The 7,286-nt window shown below is 39.9% G+C and overlaps 1 non-coding gene across 1 annotated transcript; it reads right to left on the bottom strand.

The window, feature by feature from the left end:
• Window positions 1-371: 371 nt before the first annotated feature.
• TRNAL-UAA (transfer RNA leucine (anticodon UAA)) lies at window positions 372-454 on the bottom strand. Its single transcript has one exon. It is a non-coding gene; the product is annotated as a tRNA-Leu (tRNA).
• Between the last annotated feature and the right edge of the window lie 6,832 nt (window positions 455-7,286).

Below are 7,286 nucleotides of genomic sequence, written 5' to 3' on the forward strand. Positions count from 1 at the left end.
ACTTATCTGATGTGCCCTCTTCTTGTATGCTGAATATACAGTTGAAATCCCGTGAGCTGACACCATATGCTTAGGAATGGAATGGCTGCCACTGATACTAACCCCTGGAAATAATAACTCCAATTGTCCCCAGCAATAATTACTCCCTCCCTGGGAGCAATGATAACCCACACTACCCCCAACAGAAATAATATAAGAAGAAGAGCAATAATAACCTTCAGCAGGAAATAATATAAAAAGAGCAATAATAACCTCCAGCAGAAATAATATAATGAGAGCAAAATTAAACCCCCCCAGCAGAAATAATATAAAAAGAGCAATAATAACCTTAAGCAGCAATTAAGTAAAAGATATCAGTTACTGACTGCTCTTACCAGGAGTGGGGATCAAACCCACGCAGATGTTCATCCATTGGATCTTAAGTCCAACGCCTTAACCACTCAGCCATCCTGGTCACCTATGTATACTGGTTGGCACTGATAACTCCTGACAGTCCAAAATCCAGCTTCTGAGACAGTGCAAGAACACACGCCCAGCACTTGAGATTCACCCCTGCAATCCTCTTTACCAACTGCTGACCCCTTCATTCATTGCCACCTTCTTCCAACACTGAAGATACTACTTCAGTCCCTGCTACATTGCATACTGGTTTTAGTAGAACCCTCACAGCCCCTTCAGACAATCCTCTTCGGTCTAGCCAGCACACCCACACGTTGCAATTATTGGTTGATGGAATCATCTTGCAACAATCTTTTTGGAAATTAGAGACGCTTATGGCTAAGGAGATAAGAGGCTTTTGGGATATTAAAACGCTCAATGAGTATCTTACATTGGAGTAAATACCCCGTGGCCTGAGGATCAAAAAATTTCCCACGTTTGATCTACACAATGAACTTTGAAAAAGGAATGGATGGACACATTCACTGCTTGCTCCTTTAAACTAATGAGGATGATCATAAGTTCTAAAACAAAAGATTTAAAGTGCCTACAAAGTGAGATGTCCGCAAATCAAAAAGATTTACCAGAGTCACAAAGTGATATCAGATTTGCAGAATTTGACACCAGGCTGAATTTTAGGCTTGACAAATTGGAAAGGGATGTGATTGTCGGCAAGAAAGAAAACTTAATAGCGACCACATTGATTATGGGAGTAATGCAGTTTACACTTGGAAGGGATCTGCTTTCTCTGGCCGCCCTCGCAGGAATTCTATTAAAAAATGGGTCAGTTTTTCTGACCTAGAAAACGAATCCGCCAATGATACCATGGCCATCTCTGCTTCGGATTCTTCACCTGACATCGCTGACTGACAAGATCCTATTCATCGGGTTACCAACTCACAATCTTTAAACCGGAATGCCAAAGGTTTCAACAAAAAGAAGAAAAAGAAAACTACAAAAAACAAGGAGAGGGGGGAAAGAAACACCAGCAACGGCGATGGGGGTCAGTACCAGCTTTGGAATTGTCCCCACCAAAAACTACCAACGGTATTAACCTGTCCCATAAAGTTTTGAATGATGTGGAGGTGGCCCTATTATCCAAGGGGCTTAATTTTTGCCCCATCAGAAAGTTTGATCCCCTTGGCACAATACTGGACGTCAACAAGTTCGTCCTTACCTTGACTTTAAAGAAACATTATTTTGGGGATACTGTGGATGATGTTCAATTGTCTGGCGACAATTCGGTGGTAGGTGAGTCTCCTTCTTCTCCCCAATTATTTGTTGAGACATGTGCATTGAATGATTTGGTTGAGCTAGCCCATGAATCCAGTCCTTGCTCCATTGAACCAAATAAGATGCCAGCTGGCATACCATTTATGCCCCGTACACACGGTCGGACATTGATCGGACATTCCGACAACAAAATCCTAGGATTTTTTCCGACGGATGTTGGCTCAAACTTGTCTTGCATAAACACGGTCACACAAAGTTGTCGGAAAATCCGATCATTCTGAACGCGGTGACGTAAAACACGTACGTCGGGACTATAAACGGGGCAGTAGCCAATAGCTTTCATCTCTTTATTTATTCTGAGCATGCGTGGCACTTTGTCCATCGGATTTGTGTACACACGATCGGAAATTCCGACAACAGATTTTGTTGTCAGAAAATTTTATAGCAAGCTCTCAAACTTTGTGTGTCGGAAAATCCGATGGAAAATGTGTGATGGAGCCTACACACGGTCGGAATTTCCAACAACAAGGTCCTATCACACATTTTCCGTTGGAAAATCGGACCGTGTGTACGGGGCATTAAACTAAAATTGGATTTTTACTCTGTAGGTTCACGAGACAAGGACATGGACCTCTTTAAAAAATTGGTTGAGGGGGACTTGACTCATCTAGCACATAAATTTTCTGTTAATTGTATGCAGGACAATCTTACAGTTCGTGAGAGGACAGCATTGAAGGATTTGAGAGAGGATGATGAGATAGTCATTAGGAATGCTGACAAGGGAGGTTCGTGGTGATTTTGGATTCTAGGGCTTATAGGATGGAGACGATACGTCAATTATCTGACACTGATACATATCTTCGCCATAAGGCCAATCCCACAAATCTTTCAAGAAAGCACTGTCTTTATTGCTAGATAGGGGGGTTATGGCAGGTGTTTTCACAGGAAAAGAAAAAGATATGTTTATACCTGAGCATCCCACCTTACCCATTTTCCATTTTCTCCTAAAGGTAAATAAGGGATGTAATCCCTTGACTGGAAGACCGATTGTGGCCTTTATTAATTCCCCAGTGGGTAGACCACCGATTACAGTCTCTGGTAGTCGGCCTACCCGGCTACCTCAGAGTCACTAAACAGCTACTTACGAAGTTGAAGGACTTTGAAAGGAATGATCAGTTGAGATGGGTGACCTGTGATGTGTCAAGCCTCTTCTCATTTATTCTACACTCCTTGGGTCTACAGGCAGTATCTTTCTTCTTACCTAGATATAGTGGTTACTTCCTTGTCCATCATGAGTTCATTTTGTTATGTTTAGAGTATTTACTCACTCATAATTACTTTATTTTTGACGGAGAGTACTACTTGCAGAAATGTGGTGCCTCTATGGGAGCCAAGTTCTCCCCATCGTTCTCTAATCTTTATATGGTGGGAGAGACACCACATTTATGCATCTGAAAGTCCCCATTGCTTGGATACCCTTTTTTATTATCACTACATTGATGACCTACTATTTATTGTCTCAAAGGAGGTCAGTAGTCTAGGAGATTGTCTGTCATATCTGAACGACAATCATCTGAATTTAAGATTTACCGGATGTTAGGATTCCACATCCATAGACTTTTTGGATGTAAGACTGACAGGTGTGGGTAATAAGGTAGTGACTAGCCTTTTTAGGAAACCATCTGCTGGAAACACGATCTCGAGAGTGGACTCCAGCCACCCCAAACACACCTTGAAAAGCATTCCAGTTTTTAAGATTGAAACGCATTTGTAGCGAGGAGACAGAGTACAATCAAGGGGCTCTAGCGATGTTTCAACGTTTTGAGAACAGAGGTTATCCTAAATCAATTTTATATAGAGCTATAAATATTGCAGAAAACACCCCGCGGGAAAACTTGTTAAAAGAGAGGAAACATGATAATAGAAAGAGCAACAGAGGAAGACACTCTTCCAGTCATTATGTCCCGGTCTCCTCTACCCCTTTTATTACAGAGTTCAGCAAAATACGGAATATTGTTTTTTTTTGTTTTTTTTCTGCCGGTTTTGTATAATGATTCAGTCTATGCACAAATACTGGTGAAAGGTATCATGACCGTATCTCGCAGAGCTCCTACTTTAGGGGCTAAGTTATCTCCCAGTCTTTTTGTCAGCAACAAGCCACTCCCAATTGGTTACAGTTTAAGGGCACATTTCGATGTGGATCTAATGGATGTCTGTGCTGTCCCCATATTTCCAGGGGGGGGGGCATTGTTTATGTGAATGCTATCAATAAACAGTCCAAAATCACTTCATTCATTCATTGTAACACCAGGTAGCTGTACTATAACCTGTAAGTCATGTCAAATACAATACATTGGCTGGATGACATGCAGGTTGCTGATCGTCTTCAAGACCATTTGTATGATATTGAAAAGAACCATAGTACCAATGTTTCCAAGCACTGGAATAGCATACACAGTAAAAAGTCAGATTTGATCATTCAGGCCATTGAAATGGTTGTTATGCCAGTTAGAGGGGGAGATAAGTTTCAGACCTTATGTAAATGAGAAGTGCATTGGATTTTTTATCATAATACTAGAAGGCCAGCTGGCTTAAATTTTGAATGGGATGTTTCCCATTTTTATGAGTGAAACATTTGTGCACATACTCTAAACCTCCCTATGGGTGTCCAAACTAATTATCTGTATGGGTATCAAACCAGCTAATTGTTTGGTAATTGAATAGAACATAAGGATCCTTTTGTTAGGATTACTTGTCTTTCTGATGTCACATCCCTTTATAGTCATCTTTTGATGGGTATTGCTTGTCATTCTGCAGAGATTGTCCGAGGGGACTGTATGCATGTTTACAGGCTCCTTTTTATTCTTCTATGGTGTGTTTATTTGTATTACTTACACAGTGGTGTCTCCTTTAAGATACAGCTTTTTATGAGATCTTATAGGGACAGGTTTCTGGGTTTGTTTCTATTTATTTGTAGATTCATGCTAATGTATATGTTGGGTTATATATACAGTAAAACCTTGGATTGCGAACATAATTCGTTCCGGAAACATGCTTGTAATCCAAAGCACTTGTATATCAAAGTGAATTTCCCCATAAGAAATCATGGAAACTCAGGTGATTCGTTCCACAACCATTTATTCATAGGTCTTTCAGTTTATAGTCCATATAAAAAGATTATAGCAATGTGACCAGGTTGTGTAACCATAAAATGTCCATCCACAAATAGAAGCCTCCACAAGGGGATTAGAAGCAAAATCCAGCAGGAGCTCCAGAGTATAAAAGAGAAGAGAGGCGCCTCTAAGTGTAGCAATATGGTTACACTTAATGAAGGTACAACATTTAGCAACTCACATGGTTGATGATTAAAACAGGCACATCTAAGTATGCAGGCATCTGGGGTAAAGCTGTCAACATAGACCATCCTCCGCACCGCCGGCTCTCACCGCTGTCAGTCTGCAATTATGACCAGGAAGACTACCCTGAAAGCGTGGCTTGAACCGCTCGTGGAGCACAGCATGAAAGGGATGACGTCGATGGCAATGCGGAGGGTGGTCTATTCGGACAGCTTTACTCCAGTTCATCAACCATATGAATTGCTGTGCCTCTCTTCTCTTTTATACTCAGTTGTGACATGAACTACTTGTATATCAAGACATCGCTTGTATATCAAGTCAAAATTTATTTAAAAATGTCGCTTGCCTTGCAAAACGTTCTCAAACCAAGGTTTTTACTGCCTCATGTACACTGCTGCTGGTAAACGGACATTTAGGAGCAGTTGGGCATTTTTTTCAACTGCTCCTGGACTCTCCTCTATGTTATCTTATCAGTACATGTACACAGGGTCATTTATAGTAGTTTCTAGGCAGTTGAGTTTAGAGGCCTTTTTTGGAAAGCAAAAAAATGAGTTCAGACTCTGAGTCTAGAGGCATTTCAAGTGCCAAACGCTTCTAAACACCATCCACTTCTAAAAAAATTATTTTTTTTTTTTTTAAATAGCCAAAAATGAAAAACGGCTGTAAACAAAATGCGTCTAAACGCGAGTTACCGCGTTTAACCGCATTTTGTTTACAGCCGTTTTTCATTTTTTGGCTATTTAAAAAAAATTTTTTTTTTTCAACGCTTCTAAACGCAAATGCGGCTAAATGCCACTAAACGCGGCATGTAAATGCGGCAAAAAAGACATTTTAAATGTGGGTTACTATCTGTTAAGTTAAATCGTTCAGGAGAGGTTGTAAAAACGTTCCGTGTACATGAAGCCTAAAGGCTTCATGTACACGGGAGGTCCTTTAACCTCTCCTGAACGATTTAACTTAACAGCTAGAAACCAGTGTTTAAAAACTTCCGTTTAGCCGCGTTTACATGCTGCATTTAGCCGCGTTTGCGTCTAGAAGCGTTTGTAAAAAAAAAAAAATGTTAAAATGAAAAACGTCTGTAAACGAAATGCTTCAAAACGCGAGTAACTGCATTTAGCAGCGTAAGCTGTTACAGGCATTTGGCGTTTCAAATGCCTCTGAACATCTGTCTGAACCCGTTTTTTTGCGTTCCAAAAAATGCTTCTAAACTCTAGGGTTGCCACCTCATCCCTTTAAAGGGATGAGGTGGCAAGGGATGAGGTGGCAACTCTACTAAACTCAACTGTCTAGAAACAACTATAAACAACCCTGTGTACATGTACTGATACTATAACATAGAGGAGAGTTCAGGGGCAGCTGAAAAAGGCCCAACTGCTCCTAAATGTCCGTTTACCAGCAGCAGTGTACATAAATGTTTTTAAAGCATGTCTCTTTATTTACAGATTTTCTACAATGTTGTGCAACACAAATTGGTTATATTTGGGGCATTTTGGTCTATATTAGGTTTACCTATTATTATTTTTATGTCCTACTTTTTTGTTTTATTTTGTTTAGGATTTTTTAAAATTCTTTTGAATCTGCATTTATATGTGACGCTGCCTATGTATGATTTTCACACGAGAGCAATTGCAATTTCTTGTCCAACCTGGTGGCAAACAAAGAGTCTCAGCTGTTATCACTCCCACCATCTGGGCTGGTCCTTTCACATGATTTTATGGGGGTCAACTTGCAAGACAATTAGGATTTTTTACATTTCCTTTTGTGTATATATATCATTGTAGAATGTTTGTTATGTAGCTCTGACTAAGCACCTGTATTAATGGTGTGAAATGCGTCAGATTTTTGTATGGACTATCGTTGGTTTTTACTTTTGGAGTGCGGCCATCCAGACAATTGTTCTTTTGCCACTGATACTAACCCCTGGAAATAATAACTCCCATTGTCCCCAGCAATAATAACCCCCTTCCCAGGAGCAATGATAACCCACACTACCCCCAACAGAAATAATATAAAAGGAGCAATAATAACCTTCAGCAGAAATAATATAAAAAGAGCAACAATAACCTTTAGCAGAAATAATATAAAAAGAACAATAATAACTTACAGGAGAAATAATATAAAAAGAGCAATAATAACTTCTAGCAGAAATAATATAAAAAGAGCAATGATAACTTCCAGCAGAAATTATATAAAAAGAGCAATAGCAAAAGAGTACCTCAAGCAGCAATTAGGTCAAAAAGCTCAGTTCTTGACTGCTCT

Source organism: Aquarana catesbeiana, linkage group LG03 (genome assembly GCF_042186555.1).
Source record: "Aquarana catesbeiana isolate 2022-GZ linkage group LG03, ASM4218655v1, whole genome shotgun sequence".
In the NCBI taxonomy this organism is placed as follows: Eukaryota; Metazoa; Chordata; class Amphibia; order Anura; family Ranidae; genus Aquarana; species Aquarana catesbeiana.